Raw genomic sequence first — 13,219 nt, forward strand, 5'->3', positions numbered from 1 at the left:
TCTCTCTCTCTCTCCTGCCCCCCTCATGTCCCTCCTCTTCGTCCCCCTCTCCGTCAACAACCTTCCGCGCCCCCGACCCGACCCATCGCCACTCCTCACCTCATCCGCAGCCGTCTCACGGATGCTCGGCAGCTCTCTCCGAACCTCTCGACTAAATCGGTGCGAACGCACGTCCCACGCGCTGCCCTCTTCCCACTTGGCCTTTGGTCGCTTAGACTTCGAAGGAAGCGACTCGGCCCGTCTCCCTCCCAACGTCCCGATTCAACAGATCCTCATACCCTGAGGGCGTTAATTAATTTTTGATACTGGAAACATTAAAATCCCATCATGCTCCAATGTGCACCGCAATTCGTGGAAAGTCCGTCTACGCAACCTGTACGTGCCTGGGGGAGCCCTCGGTCGGCTAAACGTCCCCAATTTTCCTACAATAATTGACCTGTTTTCGCAAATGGATTAGTAGACAGTAGTAACAACAATGAGAACGAGAGCGACAGCATAGCATAGTCCGACTAATAATGTAGAAGCAACAAATTGCTGCTTGATCGGACCATTCCCATAAAATCTTATAAGTCCTTTAAAGCGAACCTGCGAACCTACTCCGGAAGTAATCGGAGTAATCCAAAATAGGGACAAGTTATCAAAATACAGATAGCAGAGGTTATCAATGTCCGAGAACGTAATTGAGATTCTCGGAAAAGTAATCGGAAAAATATAAGTTTTTACGAGGCCTATAATAGTTTGGCATCAAATGACCATCCCATTAATCAAATGACGCCGCCGAATTCGCGGCTAAAGGAATAGAGCGCCGGCCCGCATCAGCCGTTCCATTCAGCGAACGTTGAAAGAAGCTCGAATCGGTATATTGGTGTGGTAGACGTGTGGTTGTTGGTTGATTGGTTTAGGTCCATCGCGGCGTTGTGCGTTGAAGCGCGGTGTCGGGGTGGGGAGGGGGGCGGCATTGAAGCGGCGGCGGGGCGGGCGGGTGTAGAGAACAAGTCGAGGCGTTTTCGTAATAAGCTCAAAACGAGATGCAGCAAGCCACGATCATTAGCCGAGTAAAATTTATTGCCGCGCAACTGCCGGAAAAAGGCCAGCTTACCAGGTAGAAAGCAACAAGTCTCGGACTTGTCATTCGGGTCCCGTTTATCGAGCCTCACCTCCCCTACGATAATCAAGCGCGAGAGAGCGAGAGAGCGAGCACGTCTGCGCTCGTTTCCTTGGCCGGCTCAATGACCGGGGCGCAGGTACGGGCGTACGCACACTCGCAACCCTTGGCTCGGGCGCACTCGGCGCGAATAACGAGGCATAGACATATAGGTATAAGTGCAATAATGGCGAATACCGCCAATTAGCCGCACGGGCCAATAAAGTGAGCTTGGACGCCGGTGTTACCAGTGGCAAATAATGAGCGCACGACGACCACGACGCGGACGACAACGACGATGACGACGACGAAGACGACGACGACGCACCGAAAATCCGTTCCAGGAGGTCAGCTAGGTTATTCCAGGCCGCTTCTCTCCCTTTCGGCGAACGACGACAACCACCCTCGGCCCTCGGCTAGACAATGGCGCTCACCCACACAACGGCCGATTCTCACACGCACCCGTAAGACGATCGTTATGACGATGCTCTTGCCCCGGACGGATTATCGCGTTGCATCGGTGCATTTTGCGCCGAAAGATTATCCGGTAGGAGATGGCCAAATCTGGACATTGTCCGGAGCGTCGGAAGTATGTCGAGGTGCTGCTGCGCACCTGTGTCCCACCGAGAGCCCCTACTTACTTTACACTGTATACGCCCGACGTCTGCAAGTGTCATGTAATCTGCATTATTTTGCTGGGAATTCGACTCGTTTACCAAAGGATTCCTCCTTTAAGTCGATCGGCCTATCTTTTTCTCTCTTTTTTTTTTTTTTTTTTTCTCTCCATCTTTTTCGTCCAATCTCATTCTCCTTTAACCAATGCCACTCACGAGTTTCCTTTGCTCCGTAGGCCGGAATCAGCCTCCATCCCTGCGACATCTCCTCGATGCGTTACAAAAGAGAGCCGATGAGGTACGACGATACGCTAACGCTCTGTCCCATGTACAAGCATCGTACTCTTTAACCTTTTATCCTTGTTTAATGACTTTTTTCCGAGCGACATTGAGACGATTACCATGTGCTATTATTATAATATCGCAATATCATGGATTTGAGATAAATAGATAGATAGATAATAAAACAAAACTGTCCTATATTTATTTATTAAACTTCGAATCGCGAGCATTGCAACAGTCGTGTGTATATATATATATATATATATATATATATATATATATTGTTTTAACATCAATACCATTACTATCGAATCATTTATGCAAAACATCTACATTACATTGCCAAAGTCGTTTAAGCATTGCCGTCAATGATATTTTTCTATTTCAATGTATCATGTGTATTTTGTAAACATAATCTGCAAAGCTTTTTTAGTATTAATTAAGTTTGTTAATATGTCTACTTGGATTTCGAAAGCTTTCAAACTCACCTTCATATCGCTAGGTTATGAAGGTTACCTTACAAATACCTACAATTCAATTGAACATAAATTTTAGGCACCCGCAATCGTCATAATAAGCAAGATTATTTATTACACTCGTCATCTAAATTACCACGAGTTTAATATTTTTAACAGTATATATTTTACATTAGTATTGCACATTTAATTTGGGAAATACTTTATAAATATACTGAAAATTACGAATGGATAAATATGGATAAAAGGCAAAGTTTTGCAATAATAAAAGCCTATTGTTATATAAATAATAAAAATGACAATTAGTTTATAGAATTTTACATGCATAATTATCATATATACAGTTACAAAAGCCATATTATTAGTTATATGTGCGCGCGTGCGTATGCATACACGTATATATATATATATATATATATATATATGTATAAAACCTTAAGCGAAGCTAATCGAGTTAATTAAATTTTACTGTTTGATATCTTCTTATTCAATCTAAATTAATCTTTCTTTAATACAATAAGAGATTATAAAACCCTTTTAATTTGATCACTCATTGATCATAATTACGGTGTATGAAAGCAGTAAAATCAACAATCTCGAAATTAATCTATGGTGTATATATATATATATGTTTTTTTTTTTTTTTTTTTTTTTTTTTTTTTGATTTGATTTTATGTTAAAGGTTTTAATAAAAGTTGTCACGTAGTCTATAAGATAATTTATAAATATATTTGGGTGTTCGAAATATATAAATTGGAGAGCCGTTCTAATTGCCGGTATTTATTTCGAAATATTTTTCCCGTGTTACGTAAATAAAATTGCACGAGGCCAATGTCCTTCTTGTATATTAGAGCCCCTCTTTAAATGAAAATAAAACAAAACTCTTAATATTACATTTAAATAATCGATATTATTGACGATTCATCGCATTGTTTTTAAATTAAGGTTTTGGAGGAATTGCACAAGCCATGTATGCAACAAGACTTTTTTATTGCTTCGAAGATATAAAATAGAGAAATGAAATATCGATAGGCTTAAGTTGTTAAAAAATTATCAAACGTAAGTTCTTAATCTCCTTGAAGCTGATGTCTGTTGACATGAAATTTCATTTAACAAGCATTTAAACATTTTGTCTTAATTTTTTTAATATTTATCTTCGATTTTAATTATGCGACAATACGAACATTAATTAAGTTATGTTTTTTTTTTATTATTTTTTTTATTTTTTTATTTTTATTTTTTGAACGCACGTTATTAAAATAAATTCATCATCGAAAAAATTTCCTAATAAAGGAACTTAACAACCGGTCAATTGAAATCATTGGTATTCCTTATTTTGGCAATAAGAGTCACATTGAGATCTTTGGTGGAACGAAGGAGGCCATGAGAGATATAAAATATCTTTATCTACCTGTAACCCATAAGAATCCGCACTCGTGATTTCGTGTGAAATCTCCTTCTACCTTGGCAGATTCTCCGACGTAGCATAATCATCGAAATTTCCTTGAATTTTTCAACTTTCCGGAACGCCCTGGTTTTCCAACAAGTGGCCATTTCGACTGCACACGATTTTCCTATCTTGGCTTCTACGTTTAAAGTCGGCTTGCTCCGAGCAGACGCTACGAGCTTTCATAACGAAAGGGAGGAGACGTTGCGTGCACGCACACCTAGAGAGTGAGAGAGATAGCGCGAGAGAGAGAGAGAGAGAGAGAGAGATAGCGAGAGAGAGAGAGAGAGAGAGAGACAAAGAGACAGACAGGCAGAGTCGAACGATCACCGATCCATCCATCGTTTAACGAGACGAAGAAAAGAAAGAAAAAGATGAAGAAAAAAAAGGTAGAGGATGCTCGACCGCGAGCCAGACGACTTTCGGTCATATCATTCGTGTAAAAGGCCAGTATTGTTTTACTTCGGGCATCGTTCATCCCTAGCAGCTGGCACACGGTCATTGCCTTTAATTAATCAGACGAGCTGAATGGGTCGATTTATAACGCGGAGTAATGGGCGACGGAGTGGCCAATGGAGCTTCGAGGGAAATTGATTTTTCCACTTTGTTTTGCGAGGTGGTGGGGCCTGTCGCGCTTAAATAACGATTCGTGGCGCATCATTTTGCGGCGACGATTCTCCCGTACGTGAATGTCGCAACATAAGTAATGGCGCCGACGTACTTTTGAGCAAATTGTTGGATTGGCATGGGGAGGAGTTTGGGTTTGAGCGACTGCGCTTTGAAGACGCTTAAAGGGAGCAGCTTTTAAAAATTGAATCCCATTTACTTGGCCTTACCAAACTGCCTTTGAATGGAGCTTTTTACATTGCGACGTCTCGACTGAAGGAGCCATTAATTTGCTCGTTGCGCGAAAGCCAAAGCCTTTCTTGTTTGTGCATTGCGCTTCGTGGCTCGATGTTTAATATTATAAAAGACTGTTTGAGATTAGATGTATGATAAACTTGTCGATTTTATCAACAAAAATGCCCTCTACGTCTGACTGACTATTAAGTACGATTAAGACATGGGAATTTTAAATTTTAATAATCTACAGTCACACTCTTACCGCTAATTTTTTTAAGGGACTCCCACACAGCCCCGTAATTATAACATAAAAGTCTTTTTTTGTTTTTTTGTTTTTTTGTTTTTTGCTTTTTAATGGGCTTTAATATCTAATAGCGTTATCTTATAATTCTATACGATTGATGCTTCATAGAAAGTGAAAAGTTTTACAAACATTCGGCATTTAGCACACTCGATCTCACGCATTAGTATGTATCGTACGTATTAAGGACAACAACCAAGTAAATTTTTGTCAGACAATGTATGCTTGTAAAGTCGCCAATTTCTACGTATTCTTATGGGATAATATTAAGTAGGGAATAGTGTGTATTTTAAGATTCGTTGAGAATATCCGATTGAGGGTATCCGATAGAACACCGCATCGACTCGATCAGCCTTGATTGGTAGTAAAGTGAAAATCACTGCTCAATGTGAACGAATCGATCGAGAGAACTAGGGAAGAAAAAACGCTCCTTGTCGTTTAATGCACATATTAATGCAGCAAATAAATGAGAAATCAAGGAATCCGTTTTGGGCGGGTGCGGCCACGTAATATAGACGTACGAAAGGGCAACATGAAAAAAAAAAAAAAAAAAAAAAAAAAAAAAAAAAAATACTGCAAAGCCGTTCCTTTTCCCCGGAATCGCGATTAATCATCGTAAGTGCTTTTAATTTGTAAACAAGGGCACTTTATGAATACTTTATTCAATGGCCACGATTTCGTGGCAGCCCCGTTGCATTTTTCTCCTGATCTCCATTTGAGCGACGCTGCCATTGTGCGAGTGTACGTGCCCGGATCTGCAACCGCATGCCCAAGTGTTTGTATGTAAGAACAATGCCCTTGCAAATTCCATGCGCAGGTACATATGATGTGCATTTTCTACTACACCTCTCCTCCTCCCCCGACCCATCCTACTCGCCGCACAGTCAGTCACCCGCACCATCATCCGCTCTCAACTCCTTAAACACACCAATACAGTGGCGCGCACGTATGCACTTGTTCTCTGGTCTTTTTCCTTTTCCCATACTATCGTTCGCTCTGTCATTCTTAAGGTATTTCGTTGCAGGACACAGTTTGCGGATGTAAAAAGAGCAAGCGGAATCCTTGAGAAATTTATCATCCGGTTTTTAAGATTTACAAATGGAGAGCTTTGGTCGTGTGCTCAAATTTCAAGATTATGGATAAATTGAAAATTTGCCGCTGTTTTTAATTCGTTATGGAAACAATAAATATATTTGTATTTACTATTCTAATTTAAATTGTCGTCGTATTTAATTCGAAGCGTAGTTAATCCTCGTTGAAAAACTCAAACTTTATACGTCGATCGATGTTACATTTCTCAAATATAATTTAACACGTTTAAGCACACAAGTATTTAGTTCTTATTTATTACCGTAGTACTGTGCATTGGAAAAGTAATATTATCTAATTATCAATTAACGTTGATAAGGGCATGTTTTTTTTTATTTTTGTTGTTGTTGTTGTTGTTGTTGTTGTTGTTGTTGTTGTTGTTTTGTTTTGTTTTAAGGAAATATAGTACGTGCTCTATTAAAATTGAATCTCATATAAAGGCTCGATGATCATAGTGACTAAGATTGTTGAGTGCATAAGGATTCGTTGATGGTGATGTTGAATGAGGGAGGGGGGGGGATAATGGGAACTAGTTACTTTTCTCTGTAATAGTGATAATTCATATTAAGCACTTTTCATTTATAAATGACGCTAGTTTATTCAAGCGTAATAATTTTAGAGCGTCAATCTTGATAAGGTGATCAGAGATCTCGTGGATTAATAATACGCATCGTGAATGATATAATATAATTCCGTCGCATTAGTATGAAATCTTGCTAATTAACAATAACTTTTCTTTTCGACGATAATTTATTTTACCATCCCTATTAAAATTTCTACGCCTTACGGTCTGTCTCAATGTGAATGAGGAGAGTAATTCCTCAATACGACCCCCCCCCCCCCCCCCTATATTATTTTTTTTATCATAGCCAGTGTTTGTGGGAGATGAAAAGAATTTCCAGAATCTCTACCTCTCGATTAATTCGTCATATTTATCTAACTATCGGATCAAGTATTTTTCACGATCTATAGAAATTTGCAATTCCAATACGATTCAAAGTCTAGTTCGTTGATGCAATGTATAAACAATCTTTTCTCGGATAATTTAATTATTAAGTAGCGCTAGATAAATTACAACAATATATTATAACACCGCCGTCGTTTCTGAGTTAAAAAGTGCCCTCATTCTACAATTAGTAAACGTTCTGGCATTATTAATTGGGCAAACTATAATCCGCAATGAATAAACGACTTATTTTATTATATCCCCGTGGAATAAGTAATGTTAATATGTTGCATAGTACACCTGTTTATTAAAAATTAAGTTATAACGTCTTTTATTCAAAAACTTTAGGAGTCACATCAAGATGAATATCTATTGAGAGGTTAAATTTTTTTAATCATGACGTTGCAAAATAAAGTTACTAAATATAACGATGTCATGATAGGATTTTAATAGCTACGAATTGAAAAGGAAAAATCAATTAAGCAATCAAAATTTCTAGTCCCTCGCGAATCAGGACAACGAGCAACATATTACGAGTATTATTAATATATTAATGCTATCGCAGATAATATTAAATGCGTTAATAATTAGGATTTAAGTATTTAAGCTGGCGACTGGACGCAACGAGCTCGCCTCCACACGTAAACACACGAGAGTCGTATTGGTGGTGGTTTGTATTTAATCGAAAATCTTGTTATTAAAGTAACGAATGCGCGACCTATACGAAAGCAACAGCGGTTAGTTATAAATGAAATACTCGCGTTAACATTATCTTAGATTAAAGTCGAGATGAGCGAAGGATTATGCCTGGGTACGGAATTCTGGACGATAATGGATTTGCTAAGAGGCGTAGCGGCGGCAATGTCCCTCGGAATCATTAGCAGCGTTCACTTACGTTTCAAAAGGTTGTCCCCGAAGCGCTTGATTGATCGATGAAGTAAGTTATCAGCTCGTCGTGAAACAATCGAGAAATGCTCGTGAGATCTGATGCGTGTGCGGCTGTCGAGGAAAAAGGAGGACCAAAGCGGGCCGCCCCCGGTATCTGCACACGCGTCGCACGAAATCTCGAACGCGCTAGGCGGCGATAGATGGGAGATTTCCGAGGTTAAAAGGTAGAAAAAATAGCCGATGGAGCCCGATAGGTGGTTTCCTGAAGCGAGAACATCGTGATGAGGAGCCGCGGGTGGGTGAGGTATACGCGAGAGAGATAGAGAGAGAGAGAGAGAGAGAGAGAGAGAGAGAGAGAGAGATCGAAAGAGATAGAGAGAAAGAGAGAGAGAGTAAGAGATTCTTGTCTCCGATGGTCATTAGAAAAATGACGTTACGTGTGTCAGAAAACATCGTTGGCTGGGGGTGAGAGATAGAGAGAGAGAGAGAGAGAGAGAGAGAGAGAGAGATCGAAAGAGATAGAGAGAAAGAGAGAGAGAGTAAGAGATTCTTGTCTCCGATGGTCATTAGAAAAATGACGTTACGTGTGTCAGAAAACATCGTTGGCTGGGGGTGAGAGATAGAGAGAGAGAGAGAGAGAGAGAGAGAGAGAGAGAGAGTGAGGGGTTGGGGACATTTTCCACCAAGACGTTATCTTTCACGCGACGTTGACGCCTGCGCATTGTATTCCACGATAAGCCATTGATACGTGATGGACCGCGCGTTACCTGCCTACGATGCCGACAAATAGTTTAGTGTGAAATTGAAAATTTTATGATCCATTCTTCTCGCCGTGTAGGCTCTTTTAATAGAACATCTCTCTTCGGCCTCCTCACTCGTGCTGCGAGTCATTTATTCTGCAACGTTAATAGGAAATCATTAGAAATGTTTATCATTCCGGCATTCGAAAGGACGCGAGAGTTTATCCGCACTTCGATCGATGAACAACCGTCTCCGTTCGCTTTCAAGAGTCCATGATAAAAATGATATTTATCCATTGGGCTGTAGTTATACAGTCGAATGGCAAACATACAATTATCATGATTGTAAAATACATTAAATTAAGTAATAAAAATTGAACGCGGACGATTGCGTAGATACAGCGAATTAGGGAAATATAGAATAATTGGCCGTTATGATAAATACTCGTGCGAACGCGATGGTTGAATTAGCTCGAAAATTCTAGAAAATAAAATATTGTCCAATCAGGTGTCACGTATAAGTAAATGCATTTGTATTGGTCGATGTTAAGGCACGAGCAAAGCTTATTAAGTGTTATACGGGCAATCCAGGAAAATGCTACATCTGCTTCGCGGCGGGGGACGGATCGTCATTTTTTTAGGGGTAATTTGGAGTTTTGTACGAGGGTGAATTATCTAACGAATAAGTATGTTATTCGAGGATAATATCGTGGACTTGAATACGATAAATAAAGCGGGCGATTTAATCTTCGAGCAAAAATTGTTCATCATCATCCGATCCCTCTCCTCTTTTTCCTCATTCTACGCCATAAAGTTCACAATGAATTTACAATAGAAATGACCGATTGATTTCGATTTTAGTGCCATAGCATGTAAAGAAAAAAAAAAAAAAAGAAAAAAAACCTAGAAAAAATGAGATTATGCAACATTGTGGCAGCGGTGATGTATAAAATTAATATGTCGGCATTATACAATAATCAATGTTTGTTAATTTTTTTTTTTTTTTTTTTTTTTTTTTTTTTTTTTTTTTTGTTACATATTTATCGACGACAAATTGTTTACATATTTTGTTATCTTTATATACAATGTTATCGAGGTCAGGTATCATGGCAATATCATGGCTGTTTAGAAGAGGCGTTTCGATATCGCTCGTATAATATAATCGGTTAATCTCACCAATTGAGACAAAAAAAAAAAAAAAAAAAAAAAAAAAAAAAAAAAAAAAAAAAAAAAAAAAAGAAAGGATCTTCCTAACGGTTGCTCGTTCTCTCGGAGATAATCTCGCGAGGTATAATAATCGCAATAATATTGAATATTTAAATTCAAAGTGAATCGGCGGGTAGGACGGATAATCTATTTAGGGCGCGCAATGTGCGATAGCGAGAAGAGTCGATGTTGGAGGTTTGGAGGTTTGGAAAGGAGCGTTTGCGAGGGTATTGGTAATCCGTTGCGAACTGAGACAAGCCACTTTCGAGGACGAGTGACGATTGACTGATGCACGAAGGACGAACGGCATTTTGATTTTTGACTGACTAATGCCCCGTTAAAGCACAAGTCCAAGTGACAACGGCTAAAGTTGTAAATCCTCTCGTAAAATCATGCTGGACAGCTTGTGCGAAACGATAAATATTAATGCTTGGCCAGAACGGTTTCTTTTTTCGCTTCATTTTTTTGCTTCTTTTTTTCTCAGGCAGGATCATAAATCATTTCGGTGGAAGAAGCTTGTCAGCAAAAAATACGGCGAATAAAGATGGCCAGTGGTAAGGGTTTGTTTCGGATGCTAAAAACCTTTTTTGCTTCTTTTGCCACTCGTCTGTCTTTTTCAGTCTTATGCTCTCCTCTTCCTATTTTTTTAACCGATACACTCCCTCTTTTATTATTTTCGCATCGGTAGGAATGTCTAATGATTTATTTATTTCTGTACAAACAGGCCAGCCTCTTTTATCGCCTGCATATTAGTAATAAGTGATTTATTCTATAAAATCGACGAATCTTTTACTATAAAGGGACTAATTTCTTTAAGTCCTCCATGTAACGTGTCAAAACAATAATTTATATAAATTCGATTTTACTAGCTTATCGAACGTTCAGAAGAATTAATTAGAAACGATTGCTTCCACTGCCCATTGCACGATTATTTAATAAATAATTATTCCGTAACGTTTTGTGATCGTCTTCGTTAATTATAGCCTTATCGGATAAATAATGATAAAGCATGAAAATGTCACGTTTAGGATAATTAATATCACGAAATCATGATTTTTCAATACTACTTGACTAACAATAATATTTTTAATTGTTTAACCATGGCAGTTATTGAAAACAAAAAAAAGAAAAAAAGTTGAAAAGATTATTTTTTTCATTACTTTTGTTAAAAATAAAAATGTACAATATTCTTTTGTGTCAATTAATTATTTATTTTTTATTTATCTATAATTTATAATTTTGAAAATTAAATTTCGTATTCAAACTTTAAATTGTTTGCCTTCAACGACATACTACTTACATTACAATTTATTCTTCTAATTGATGACTTAAGCAAATATGACTTCTTTACGATATCACTCGAACAAAAAAAAAACAAAAAAAAAAAAAAAAAAAAAAATAAATAAATATAATTTTTATAAAATAAATTCATAAAAGGCTTTTCTTTTTTTTTTTTACTGTACTTAGTATTTTGATAATATTACTTTACAATAAAATTCGTAATAAATTTATTAATAATATATATTAATAATTTGAGTATTATTTTTCAACGTACTATTATCGAATAAAGCAAAAATTTGAAAAATTAAAATATTTTTTTATAATCTTAATTACTACCAATATTTATAAATATTAAATGATGCTAAAAAGTATTGTGGTTCAATCATCAGCGTATTCGTCGTCATCGTCGTCGTCGTCGTAATCACCATCAGCATCATCATCATCTTCATCATCATCGTCATTATAAGTTAAAGATCATGGAAAAACGTTTATAGAATATACTTTGTTCTTTGTACTTCAAAATTTATAGTTAGATATGTTAATATTAGTAGAATCATCAATGAAAAGGATAAAAATAATACATTGGCATTTCATAGATTATTAAGCGGTTCCAGTATATCCTCCTTCTCAAGCAACATATTGCCCGTAATTAGACAATTCTGTTTGGAAAAATAATCCTTAAATGACTAAGCAGCAAGGATGAATAAGTGAAAGCTGAGAAAAATATTTTTATCCATTGGGAAGTAAGTTCAAACAAAAAACGATATTGATCGTAACTCGTATGTTTGAATGCCACGCCCCGTTTATTTTTGATGAGGTGGTCGTCTTGTCTTCGTTTTCTCCTACAAAGTCTACGCCCCTGTTTTTTTTTTTTTTTTTTAAGGAATTTTACCTATGCAGTCATTCTACAACGCCACTAATTTTAAATTACGTCCGACTTGTATACTTATATGGAGATTTCTCTTTCTAGTCTCGATTACCTGTTTACCGTACTTGTATGTGATCCGATATGTTGAAATACCTTTTTACTAAGTATAGTATAAATAATATATAATGTATTTCAATGAGATTGAATTTATCTTTAAACGAATATTTTTCTATACAATCTCATAATGACTGTACAGCAAATCCTACCATTTATTTCGATTTATCTGCTACGAGGTGAAGTATTTTGGGTTATGAATATTTAAAATTTTGTTTAAATTTCTTTGGCTTACACAGACTGATAAAACTATATTTCATTTCGATGAGAATATTTTTATAATAATAAATTCTATTAAAATTCCGCAAAATTGTAATAGTGCAGATTCCCGTTCAACGATACATTTATTTAAAAAATAACTTGGCACGATCGATCCATAGGCTACATTTTCATAAATTTATGAATAAGAATTTTTCACAACAATATTTCAGATCTTTAAAATAAAAATATTATGACGTATTAGGGATTAATTTCAAGTAATTTTGTCAACTATAGCTGCAACAAAATATACAAATATTATAATACAACAATATTATGAACAAATGTTCGTTATTATATATATCTCGACGGTTGGAGTTTAATATTTTGATAAATCGAAGAAATTTTATCGTAAATAAGATTTCTTATGAAAATTGTTCTCAACAGCTTGTAAGAATATATTCCAATTAGCATGTAAAACAACATAGCTTCGTAATAAAATAACAGCTTCATACTTTAAAATACAATTAACGTTTGTCAAGAGTTAAAAAATTGTGAATTAAAGCATATCAGATATCATTCGGTAAAAGGGAATGTCTTGTACAGTAAAATATATGTGTTAATAGTGATTTTGTAGTTTCTTTAGCAATTTTATTTGCATTGAGTGTACAGTGAGAATTTTGAATGTTAATTTATCTATAATAACGTAAACTAGTTAAATTTATTTTCATGCAGTATATGTACCATATAAAATATTGCGGGGGGGGGGGGGAAAAAAAAAA

The sequence above is a fragment of the Ceratosolen solmsi genome, unplaced genomic scaffold (genome assembly GCF_000503995.2).
Source record: "Ceratosolen solmsi marchali unplaced genomic scaffold, CerSol_1.0 scaffold14, whole genome shotgun sequence".
Taxonomy (NCBI): Eukaryota; Metazoa; Arthropoda; class Insecta; order Hymenoptera; family Agaonidae; genus Ceratosolen; species Ceratosolen solmsi.